Here is a 13,562-nt window from a genome sequence, read left to right on the forward strand (position 1 = left end):
CGCCCGTCGACATCTCCCGTCGCGGCTGGGTTTTTCTTCGTAGAGAAGAAGGACGGGGGGTTACGTCCCTGTATTGATTATCGAGCCCTGAACGCCGTCACGTCTAAATATGCTTACCCTCTACCCTTCATCTCTGCCTCACAAGAACGACTAATGGGGGCTGCAGTGTTCACAAAGCTTGATCTCAGGAGTGCCTACAACCTGATTAGAATTTGCGCTGGTGACGAGTGGAAGACAGCCTTCGTCACCGCCAGGGGGCACTATGAGTATCTAGTAATGCCATACGGGCTGTCTAATAGCCCGTCAGTGTTCCAGGCTTTTATGGACGACATATTCCGAGACATGATTGATAAATACGTATTCGTTTACATAGACGATATCTTGATCTATTCCCCCTCTATCCAGGAACACGTAACACATGTCTCTTCGGTCCTCCAGCGTCTGCGAGAGAACGGCTTGTACGTGAAGGCAGAGAAATGCGAGTTTCATGCACCTGTCATCTCCTTCCTTGGCTGTACCCTATCGCCGGGTTGCATCAGTATGGACGACAACAAGGTAGACGCAGTCACAAACTGGCCTGTTCCCCGTTCCGTTAAGGATCTCCAGCGCTTCCTCGGATTCGCCAACTTCTGCCGTCGGTTCATCAGGGGTTTCGGTTCGGTGGCGGCCCCCCTTACCGATCTCCTGAAAGGGGGAAAGAAGCGCCACTTCATGTGGACACCCAAAGCGGAACAGGCGTTTAAAGCGCTGAAAACCGCGTTCACCAGTGCTCCCATATTGCATCTCCTGGACCCTTCGTTACCTTTCATCGTTGAGGTCGATGCATCCGACGTTGGCGTGGGGGCAGTACTTTCACAGAGACAAGGCAATCCACCCAAACTGTTCCCGTGTGCCTATCTTTCCAAAAAATTACAACCGGCCGAGGTGAACTATGGCGTGGGCGACCGCGAACTCCTGGCCATGAAACTGGCTCTCGAACACTGGCGGCACTGGTTAGAGGGAGCAGAGCACCCCTTCCAGGTATATACAGACCATAAGAACCTGGAGTATCTCAAGTCCGCTAGGCGACTCAATCCCCGGCAGGCCAGATGGGCGCTGTTTTTCACCCGCTTCAGATTCACAGTACATTACCGACCTGGATCCAAGAACACCAAGGCCGATGCATTATCCCGGATTCACGAGAAGACGCCGAGCGGCGAGATGCCTGACCACATCCTCGGAGAATCCTGTTTCGTTGACCTCATCCGGTGGGATGTTCAGGACGAACTGGAGGAAGCCCTCCGCGCCGACCCAGGCCCTGCAGATAGTCCCGATGGCAAACAATATGTCCCGGTCCCGCTCCGGGGACGCCTCCTCCAACTCGCACATGACACGCCGGGCACGGGTCATCCCGGTATAACTCGCACCAAACACCTGATCGCCCAGAAATACTGGTGGCCGTCTTGGGAGGAGGACATTCGCGACTACGTACTCGCCTGTGTTGTATGCGCACAATCGCGCACACCCCGAGCACTACCCACTGGTCAGCTCCTCCCCTTGCCGATACCCCGCCGTCCGTGGTCTCATCTGGCCATCGACTTTGTTACGGATCTGCCTGTCTCGGGCGGTAACACGGTGATAATCGTGATGGTGGATAGGTTCTCCAAGATGTGTCGTCTGATCCCTCGCTCGAAACTGCCCACTGCTATGGAGACGGCCTCTGACGTGTTCCACTACGTCTTCCGGATATATGGGTTACCCGAGGATATCGTGTCGGATAGAGGCGTGCAATTCACCTCCCGTGTCTGGACCCAATTCTGCAAGTTACTCGGAATAACCGCCAGTCTAACCTCCGGATACCACCCCCAATCCAACGGAGAAGTGGAGCGCTACAATCAAGAGCTAGGTCGCTTTCTCTGCCAATACTGCTCTTCCCAGAAAGACTGGCACAAGTACGTCCCCTGGGCTGAATACGCACGCAATTCCATCATACATTCATCCACCAAACTGACTCCTTTCCAGTGTGTGTACGGCTACCAGCCGCCGTTCTTCCCCTGGGATAAAACCCCCTCTGACATCCCCGCTCTGGATGACTGGTTGAAGAACAGTGCCCGCACCTGGGAGCTCGCACACGTTCAGCTGCGGCGCGCGCTCCACACCCGTCGTATGAACGCTGACCGCCGTCGTCTCCCCGCGCTCATATATCACCCCGGTCAGCGAGTATGGCTCTCCACTCGCCAGCCTTGCCATAAGCTCAAGTCTAGATACATCGGGCCGTTCAAGATTACCCGCAGGATAAACGCTGTTTCCTACGAACTGCTGCTGCCCCCTCAATACCGCGTCCATCCCGTCTTCCACGTATCCCTCCTAAAGCCTGTTCACTACAGTCCCATGTCTGTAGCCCCGGTTCTGGATCGCCCCCCCGAGCCCCTGGACATTGACGGCCGACCTGCGTATATAGTACGGGAGCTGCTGGAATCACGTCGACAGCGTGGGGGTCTCCAGTATCTCGTCGACTGGGAGGGCTATGGTCCCGAGGAACGAGCCTGGGTGGCCGCTCGCGATGTCCTCTGCCCGTCGCTCATCGCCGACTTTCACGCTGCACACCCACATTTCCCCGCCCCCCGGGGCCGTGGCCGGCCGCCTTCGCGGCGTGGAGCGTCAGGAGACGCTCCGTTGCGGGGGGGTACTGTCAGGAATAGCCGATAACACAATTACGTTCACCTGTCTCCCCACCACGCCCACATTCCGGGCATACTTAAGCACCTAGACTTCACTTCCTGGTTGCGAAGTATTGCCTCATGTCGTTGCATACCAAGCCGTTATTCCTGACTGTCTCTCTGTGTGCCGAACTCTGCTTGTCCCCTAGACCACGTCTCCTGCCTGATCCCTGGATACCTCCCGGACTCTGCCCTCGCCTCTCGACCCTGGACCGCACTGACCACCGCTCCCACGCTACTGCTCTGCACCTGCCATACGTCACTTTGCTCATCTTGTGGCTAGTTGTACAGAGTTATTCAAATAAAGAACGTGTTATTCCGCATCAGGATCCCTCTCAGCGTGTTCTATACGTTACACAGTGTCTGGTCTACATATTCAAAAAGAACATCCAGTATTCTGAAAAGCATGAGGGCCTTTTTGTGTTTGTTTTGAAGTTATTATGCTTCTAGAATTTTTTATTGGAATTAAGATTGGAATTGGAATTAAGATGTTTTTAGGCTGACCTAAAATGAATGAACATTTAATGTTTATTTCCATGTAATTCAGAATTTTATTGTCCCTAGACAATCCTGTACAAACATGTCAAAAAGAAGAGCCAGGCTTAGTCCGGTAGAAGATGCTACTGGGCATGTTATTTCTCAAAAAGATAAACCTTGGTTTGAAGAAAGACTCATAAATGCATATAAAGGTAAGCCTTAATTCATGAGTTTTCCTTAATGACTTCATGATTTGGTTTAGCACATGAAGGTGAAGTTCTTAATTGAAGGTTTTCAAGTAGACACATCTCTTCATCCACATTTCACTACATTAAGCCCACACCACCATACCCAGTCTACACCTGGCCCCATTGACACCGTTAATGTGTACTCCGTCCCACCAGTTCCATATAAATTTTTACCTATTTCATCATCAAACACTAATTACAGAATAGATCCATACTGGCACACTGTCATGCCCAACTCCGCCCCCCTCGATTGTCCCCCTGCCTTGTTTCCCCATTGCCATAGTTCCCTTCTGTCTGTCACGCCCCTGTCCTCAGTGTTCCCACCTGTGTCTTGTTTAGTTTCCCTGTCCCAGTGTATTTTAGTCCTTCTGTTTCAGCCATCTGCGTCAGTCATTGTGTTTGTGAGTACTCCTTTATCCTGCCCTGCCTTGCTCTGCTCTCCATTCCGTGTAGTCTCTCTGTCTTTGTCTAGGTTTCGTTTTCTAGAGTGCTTTGTGTTTTTACATCTACCTGTTTTCCCGTGCGCTGATCTCTCCTTGCCTGCTTATCGTTTCTCCCTTGCTTCCCCAGTATTCCGGTTTGGTCAGTTCTGTTTGGTCTTCCTTATGTTCCTTACCATGTTTCCTACTTGCCCGTGATATTTCTGTTTCCCTCTGAGCTCATTGTCTTTTGCCATAGTCTATTTTCCCTGATCTAGTGTTCCCTACCTGGTTATTCTCTTTTAGTTTTATGCTTTCAGTCTAGCGTTGTCCTTCCGTCATTCCACCCTCCCGATAAGTGTTTTGCATTTAAGAATATATCACGAACACAGTAACTAGATTCCAGTGTTCTGTACCCCTAGTGTTTAAAACCGTATGTTTTATTCTGTTCTTTTATCTCGGTTGATTATATTAGAAATATGCATTCGTGGTTGCTTGTATGTCTGTCGTCTTGAGTTGAACTAGGTCTCTGGTAGCATGTTTAATATTTTTGTTCTGGTAGTGTGTTGCTTGTTTGCTGTGTCATTAAGTTTATGTTCCCTTTAGTGTACATCCCCTTCTACCTGATTGTTCTCCTTGGTTCTATTGTGTTTATTTCATTTAATAAATTGTTTTAAAACTTGCGGTTGCGTCACACCCGCCCCTTGATACGTTATACACACCCAGTGACTAACGCCATCCCCAGCCCCACTTGCACTGTTAATGTCCACCTATGCTATAAGGCACCCTGTGTAACTATAACTCACGGACTCCACTCTAGCTTTATTACCTCATCCTTACACCCTGACCAACCAACCTCATCCTTAAACTAAACTTAAACTTTATTGATCCCACAAATGGAAAATTCAGTTCCCCCGGGACCACGGTGTAACCAACCAACCTCATCCTTACACCCTGACCAACCAACCAACCTCATCCTTACACCCTGACCAACCAACCTCATCCTTACACCCTGACCAACCAACCAACCTCATCCTTACACCCTGACCAACCAACCAACCTCATCCTTACACCCTGACCAACCAACCTCATCCTTACACCCTGACCAACCAACCAACCTCATCCTTACACCCTGACCAACCAACCAACCTCATCCTTACACCCTGACCAACCAACCAACCTCATCCTTACACCCTGACCAACCTCATCCTTACACCCTGACCAACCTCATCCTTACACCCTGACCAGCCAACCAACCTCATCCTTACACCCTGACCAGCCAACCAACCTCATCCTTACACCCTGACCAGCCAACCAACCTCATCCTTACACCCTGACCAGCCAACCAACCTCATTCTTACACCCTGACCAACCAACCAACCTCATTCTTACACCCTGACCAACCAACCAACCTCATCCTTACACCCTGACCGACCAACCAACCTCATCCTTACACCCTGACCAACCAACCAACCTCATCCTTACACCCTGACCAACCAACCAACCAACCTCATCCTTACACCCTGACCAGCCAACCAACCTCATTCTTACACCCTGACCAACCAACCAACCTCATTCTTACACCCTGACCAACCAACCAACCTCATCCTCACACCCTGACCAACCAACCAACCTCATCCTTACACCCTGACCAACTAGTTTTGAAATGTACCGTAGCAGATTATATCCTTGTCAGCTTTAGATCCAGCAGCCCTGGGTACTGTTCTGCAGCCCTTTGCAACATATATCATAATTACTTTTTTTAACCCAATAATTTGTTGGTTATTTTATACAACCATTTCTATTTGATGCCTGAAGATGCTTAGTCGTTACTGTCATTTGCTTACATGATCAATGTACATGTTAGAGCTCTTTATTTAGCAGCAGCATCCTCCAAAATCTTTGCATTTTAGATTCATTGTCTTTAAATTAAACAAAAATGTCCTTTACATTTAATTTCTGTTCTATTTTAGGAAGGGGAGTGTTTGCCCTCATGCACATTGAGAGTGGATGCTTTGTGCTTGAATATAAAGGAAAACTTATTTCACAAAAGGAGAGTTTTAAAAGACAAAGAAGATATACAGAAAAACAAAATGGGTTTTTGTTTGACTTTGAGTGGAATGGAAGCTCATGGTGGTACGTCACGCTGTAAATTTCTAAACATTTCTCTGTTAGTCTAGTTGCTAACTTGCATGCAAGATAAAATCACATTGTGCCTGAAATGTGCTGATTTGTATTTTTATTTTTTCAGGGGTTTATCTATAGTAGATATAAAAATATTTTGTGCAATTGGTATATTTCCTGTAACGTACTACTAATCCATCAATGTTCATGTATTGAGTGGAATACATCTAAGATAAGGATGTTTCTTTCAGCATTGATGCTTCTGAAGAGGATGGAACACTTGGCAGGCTTGTGAATGATGATGCAAAAAATGCCAACTGTAAAATGAAGAAAATTGTAGTTAATGGCAGGCCACACCTGTGTTTATTCGCGATCAAGAATATACTCCCGGGGGAAGAAATAACATACGATTATGGAGACAGTGCTTGGCCGTGGCGTTTACTGGTGAGTTAAAAAAAAAAACACTGAAAAACAATATATGGGAACGATCATCTCTGGCACCATATTTGGGCACCTGTTTGGGTAGTTTGTTTTTGTATCTGAGATAGAGATGTGATGGATGACGGTGTTTAGCTGAATGTTAGTAAAATGTTACACAATTTTACATGATTTTGTATACTAATTGACTTTGTTTTGTCATAAAAGGTTAAAGTTAATATTTCAAAGAAAGACATGTTACAGAAAAAACGTTTTGGTGAACCTGAACCTTCTCTGGCTTCTGAGAGACTGGAACAAATAAACACTATTTCACAGGTACAATCTGTCTATATACTCAACACTCACTTAGATGTCCTGAAATAACATTCAGAGGCACTGTTGGGGTGAAATTTAAATAACCTGCTAAGCCTTAATGTGCTTTGACTTTTTATTAATAAATTTTCTGAAGGTTGATGGCAAAAAATTCTTAATGGGAAATTTTTAGACTGGTGTAGAGTCTACAATGTCATAACAGTTGTCTGTGTGATGTCCTAATTGTTTGTGTATTTGTTTTGCTGTTTAACATTTTTCTATGTACTAAACACATTTAGTTTTTGCCAATAATGTTTAAGATAGCAATGAAATTTGTATTTTTACATAGTTTTACAATAGTTAAGATGTGCAGAGAGCACATTTCACCAATTCTGACCTGCTTGAAGTGTAACTTGTCCTGATATTGGACTGGACCTGAAAGTGTGTGTGTGTGTGTGTGTGTGTGTGTGTGTGTGTGGTCCTAATTATTCACCTTGGCGTAATTGATGTTTAATAAACTGTAATTGATCCTGCTTTAACTACTAATTGTGTTTTTTCTGCTATTGTGGCATTATTAATGGTGATTATGAAATATGTGTGTTCATTTAGAATGTCAGCAGTGACATGCAAGAAGACAAAATGACCAGATCTCCTGGTGAACCTGAACCCTCACTGGCTTCTGATGGTTGCACACCTGTCCCTCCTGCTGAATGGGTAAATTTGATAGCAATGGAATTTTTATTTTTACATAGTTTTACAATAGTTGAGATGTGCAGAGAGCATATTTACCAATTCCGACCTGCTTGAAGTGTAACTTGTCCTGATATTGGACTGGACCTGAAAGTGTGTGTGTGTGTGTGTGGTCCTAATTATTCACCTTGGCGTAATTGATGTTTAATAAACTGTAATTGATCCTGCTTTAACTACTAATTGTGTTTTTTCTGCTATTGTGGCATTATTAATGGTGATTATGAAATATGTGTGTTCATTTAGAATGTCAGCAGTGACATGCAAGAAGACAAAATGACCAGATCTCCTGGTGAACCTGAACCCTCACTGGCTTCTGATGGTTGCACACCTGTCCCTCCTGCTGAATGGGTAAATTTGATAGCAATGGAATTTTTATTTTTACATAGTTTTACAATAGTTAAGATGTGCAGAGAGCACATTTCACCAATTCTGACCTGCTTGAAGTGTAACTTGTCCTGATATTGGACTGGACCTGAAAGTGTGTGTGTGTGTGTGTGTGGTCCTAATTATTCACCTTGGCGTAATTGATGTTTAATAAACTGTAATTGATCCTGCTTTAACTACTAATTGTGTTTTTTCTGCTATTGTGGCATTATTAATGGTGATTATGAAATATGTGTGTTCATTTAGAATGTCAGCAGTGACATGCAAGAAGACAAAATGACCAGATCTCCTGGTGAACCTGAACCCTCACTGGCTTCTGATGGGTGCACACCTGTCCTTCCTGCTGAATGGGTAAATTTGAGTTGGTTGTGCATTCTTTAGAAATATATTTACTTAGTATAATATGAACACATTTATAACAAGTTTTAATCTGATAATTTCTTTCAAGTGCTTTTTGGAAGTCTTAAAATAACATTCAATTGCATTGTGTTGTGAGATTTGTTGACCTACTCAAATTGCAAAAGCCTGTTTGTAGGAGATTAATTTTACATTACATTGCTACATACATCTGCAGATCCCTTCAGATACCATATTTTCCAGACTATAAGGTGCACCGTATTATAAGGCGCATTCTGAATTACGGGGTCTCTTTCTGTATTTGACCCACGTATAAGGCGCACCGTACTATAAGGCACAGTCTCAATTACGGACACTATTTCTGTACAGTACTTACCGGTATTCTGTACGGCACCATATTAGGCACATGCTAAAACATACGGTCTACAAGAAAAGTAAAGGACGCGAAACAGTGATTTTTAAAAGTTTATTATACTACTTGACAAAACACACACAATTTTCTTCTCCTCTTCTCCCACAAATCCATCAAAGTCCTCATCTTCTGTGTCTGAATTAAAAAGCTGCGCAATTTCACTAACGAGCACTCCGGGTTCCCGCTCATCAATGTCTGAGTCAGTCTCGTTGCCAGATAGCTGTTCAGCAATGAGGCCGGCTTTCGCGAAAGCTCGGACAACAGTTACAGCAGAAACTTTGGCCCACGCATCCACAATACATTCACAAACGGTGGCATAACTCGTAACTCGCCCGCCGCTGCCTTCCAGTTTTAGTAAACGTGTGTTCGCCGTCTATCATCCATTGCTCCCACGCCACTCGCAACTTTAAATGCCCCATTTACGCCAATGTCCAGCGGTTGGAGTTGTTTGTTTAATCCTCCCGGAATGACGGCAAGCTCAGAATTAATTTTCTTCACTTGCATTTTAACGTTGTCTGTGAGATGAGCACACATAGTCAGATCAGCAGGGATAGTGGTGTGTGGAAAAAAGTGAAAACGAAATAATCTCTGTCTCGACTTCTTTACTTGACGCAGTTCATTTTCCTGTTTCGTCCATTTCCAAACCATAGATTCTGTAACGTTCTGCGTAGCGCAGAGCAGGGAGGCGGACACAAACGCTGAGGAAAGCGAGATTTATTAAGGGAAATTCCAAACTCTGAGTCAAAAAGGATGGCATGGGTCAGATTATTAAGGGAGTCCGAACATTGAACAAGCAATGACATTTTAACACAAGGAGTACTCACAAAAACCCGGCAGGGAAAACGGAACAGGCTGAAACACACGGGGAAACACGAATACAAACACAAGAGACCGCGAACGTGAACAGAGATACATGCATAGCACAAAACAACCGATAACCAGACTGGGGGAAATACAGGGACTATATAAACATGGAACTAACAAGACACAGGTGAGGACGATGATAACAAGGCGTGGCAGACAAGGGAAACCGGGGCAACAGACGAGCTGGGCGGGATCGAGGAGCAGGGAACAACACACACACGAGGGAACAAGGGAAACCGGAGTGACAGCTAGGAGAGGGGGCGTAGCCCTACGTGACAGATTCATTTATGCCAAATTGTATCGCAGCTGCTCTATTCCCGTTTACAGCTGCATAACTGATAGCCTGTAGCTTTAAGTGTGCCTCGTAAACGTGTCTCTTCACTGGTGCCATTTTCGAGGATTCTGGAAAAACAAATGTTATTTTGCACCATACCTGTAGGTAAGCGTAAGTACTGGTACTGTACGTATTACGTAGTGTTCTTTGATTGGTTTAAGTGGGGTACGTTCTGTGCGTATTACGTTCCTGTGTCAGATATTGGAACTCAGTACTTGTATAAGGCGCACCGGATTATAAGGCGCACATCCGATTTCTGGGAAAATTTTTGGCTTTTAGGTGCGCCTTATAGTCCGGAAAATATGGTAATTTGTGATGGGTGTAAAAGTGTAAAAGTAGTCATCTATGCATTTTTCATTGTTCTATCTTTTTAGACTGCTGTCATGGATGAATCCACTGATTACTCTGAATGTACAGACTACAGTGATGAAGACTATGAACCGAATATAGACAGTGAATCTTCAGACCCTTCCAGCTGTAGCAGGTCTGACATGCTGAGTAATATTTCGCCCAAAAAACTAAAGAGAAACAATGATAAAGACAGTGTGTTAACACGAATCCAGCAAAAGGGGGCAGTCAAAGCTGTCAACTCCCAGTGTCAAGTGTCTTCTTCAGAAATTCATGCAAGTAGCTCACGTGAAAGCTGTCCTACAGAACCTGATACCAGCACCCCTTCAGATCAGGGTTGTGTTCATGTAGTTCCAATGCCAACCTCAAGTAAAAGCTGGCGATACGCAAAGAAGCAGTACTGCCTTTATTGTGAGAAGCCATACTCTAAAATATCAAGACACCTGCAGTATGTACATCACAATGAACCAGACGTAACAAAAGCATTCAGCTTTGATAAGAAATCAAAAGAAAGACGAGTTCGATTACGTTTGTTGACCACCAGAGGCAATTTTTTGCATAATGCTTTGATATCAAGTAGTGGCAAAGGAGATTTGGTTGCCCGTAGGAGACCTCAGAAACTAGGATCCACTCAAGAGTTTACGCACTGTATACACTGCCAGGGTCTATATGCAAGGAAGTCACTCTGGAGGCATATTAGAAACTGTCCACAGAACCCTAAAGTTGATGAGCCTGGGAATAGAAAAAAGATGGTTCAGTCACTCAACTGCATGGCACGTGTTCCTCCTGATGTTAGCAAAGCATTTTGGAAAACTGTTATGTGTCAAATGAAACATGATGAAGTTTCTGCTGTAATTAGAAATGATAAATACATATTACTTTTTGGAGAACAGATGTTCAACAAGCTGAACCCAAGTTCCACAAAGAATGATTACATTCGTCAAAAAATGAGAGAGGTGGGACGTCTACTCTTGGAGGCAAGAAGACTGACACCTATTCGGTCTATGGAAGATTTTGTCTTGCCATCAAATTTTCCCCATGTCATAAAATCAGTGAGAGCTGTTTCTGGGCATTGTGAGGAGACCAACACTTACAGGATTCCATCGTTGGCTCTGAAGCTTGGCCACAGTTTATCAAAAATAGCAACTTCAGTGGAATGCAGTGCAATAATAACGGGCAGAGAGAGGCTGGCTGAGGATGCACACAGCTTCAGGGTTCTCCAAGAGCATAAATGGAATGAGTCCATTTCAGCAGCAGCAGGAACAACTCTTAATGAGGCAAAAATGAACAAACCTCAGGTTTTGCCCTTCACAGAAGACGTCAAAACTTTGCACTCCTTTTTAAATACTGAGATGACAAAATATCAGCATGCTTTGAAGGACCACTCTGATGTCAAAACCTATGCAAGCTTATGCAAGTTGGTGCTTGCCAAAGTCATACTTTTTAACAGAAGGAGGGGTGGAGAGGCTTCAAGGATGAAGCTGGAGTCTTATGTTTCAAGAGTAAAATCACCAGTTCATGAAGACCTTGCCTCTGGTCTTAGTGATTTTGAAAAGAAGCTGTGTGAACACTTCCAAAGAGTAGAAATTCGTGGCAAGAGGGGCAGGAAGGTGGCTGTGCTGCTGACACCTGATATGGTCAATTGCATGGACCTCCTCGTCCAGCATAGAGATATCTGTCAGGTTCCGGAGGAGAATGTACACCTGTTTGCACGTCCAAACGCTCTTTCATCTTATCGTGGATCAGATGTTCTGCGTGAGTTTGGAGAATCCTGTGGTGCAAGAAATCCATCAGCCCTTTCATCCACAAAATTAAGGAAGCAGATTGCAACTCTGTCAACGGTGTTGAATTTGAAAGACAATGAAATGGATCAGCTTGCCAGTTTTTTGGGGCATGACATTAGGATTCATCGCCAATACTACCGTTTACCTGAAAGTACTTTGCAACTTGCCAAAATGAGCAAGCTTCTTATTGCAATGGAAAGAGGGACACTATCAGAATTCCAGGGTGCTACGTTAGATGAAATTGTCATTAATCCACAAGGTAGGGAACTTTTATAATATGTAAAAACTGTGTGTGTGTGTGTGTATATATATGTATGTATGTATGTATGTATGCAAATGTTTTTTTTTTTCTTGATCAGATGAAATTGAAGACTCTAATGCTGATACATCAAGTGATGAGGCAGAGTCAGATGACCCTCAGCCAAGCTGTAGCTCCAGAACTCCTGAACCATCACCCTCTGAAAGTGCACAGTTCTCAAATCCACATGGTAAGCTAGCTCATTTTTTGTCCTCTATTAGCTTCATTATCTTTCATGTAGGCATATGTTTGATCAAAATTGTCTCATGGTTTGACTTATGACAATGTCTTTGCATGTTCATGAAATGTCCACTTTATTATACTTATATTTAAGATAACATTTCCTGTTCTTTAAGATCAGGGTAATAAAGGGATGAAGCGGAAACATGACTTGTCTCTTGACCAAAGTCATCAACATTCCACACAGACTACTGGTAAAGAAACTTAAACTATGTTTTGTTTAGTTTTTTTGTATGTAATCTGCAGTTATAGGTTTTCAAACATTTAGCATTTACTGTATTTGTGCTTGTGTGAGAACTGGGAGTGCATTTCACAGTACATTTGTCTGCAGGCATCACACAGAGCAAGAAGAAGTGGTCAGATGATGAGGTACAAGCTGTTGAGAAACATCTAATGCGATTTATAAACAGTTGCCAAGTTCCTGGTAAGAGAGACTGTGTCTCATGCCTACTATCTGAACCTGATGCTCTTAAACACCGTGACTGGACTGCCCTCAAATACTATGTGAAAAACCGAATAGTGGCTCTGAAAAGAAGACAGAGTTTGTAGTCTCCAAGATTTTTCTTTAAATAAAGTTTCTTAAAATTGTTTAACCTCAGTTACACTTTTCAGGACAATTCGTTGCACTTTATCTGCTTTGTTTGCACTTCATCTGCTTATTCATTTTATTTCCTTTTTGAGTGCATTTTTATTTATTAAATAATTTCCCATTTTGAACAGTATGTAATCAGTAGTGATCACAGTGACTAATTTTAGGACAGTCAGTTAGTCATGGGATTAGTAGGTGATGAGATTTTCATTATGTGAATTGGCCCTTATTAAAACTAGCAAAGTTTTAAGTTTACCAGATTGGTAGTGTATGTGGCAGATATGCATATGGCATGCAGAAATCAAAATGTGGTTCAGAACTGAATTAAAAACAGTAAAGTAAAGCTGGATTCCTGGTGATTTGTATTATTTAATGCAAAGTATTGAAACTTCACTTTTATAAATGCAGGAAATATGACTATATAAAGGATTTGCAATTAACAACCTACTGCTCTTGTTTTTGTGAATAAGGCCAGAACATTTACTTCTGTAAATGCTAGAGTAAAG

General features: G+C 43.8%; 1 long non-coding RNA gene across 1 annotated transcript; it reads left to right on the top strand.

The window, feature by feature from the left end:
- The first annotated feature begins 3,262 nt into the window (after window positions 1-3,262).
- LOC143500192 (uncharacterized) lies at window positions 3,263-6,397 on the top strand. The gene is made up of 3 exons (XR_013126720.1): window positions 3,263-3,388; window positions 5,817-5,979; window positions 6,219-6,397. It is a non-coding gene; the product is annotated as an uncharacterized LOC143500192 (long non-coding RNA).
- The last annotated feature ends 7,165 nt before the right edge of the window (window positions 6,398-13,562 follow it).

This window comes from Brachyhypopomus gauderio, unplaced genomic scaffold, assembly GCF_052324685.1.
Source record: "Brachyhypopomus gauderio isolate BG-103 unplaced genomic scaffold, BGAUD_0.2 sc137, whole genome shotgun sequence".
NCBI classification, from domain to species: Eukaryota; Metazoa; Chordata; class Actinopteri; order Gymnotiformes; family Hypopomidae; genus Brachyhypopomus; species Brachyhypopomus gauderio.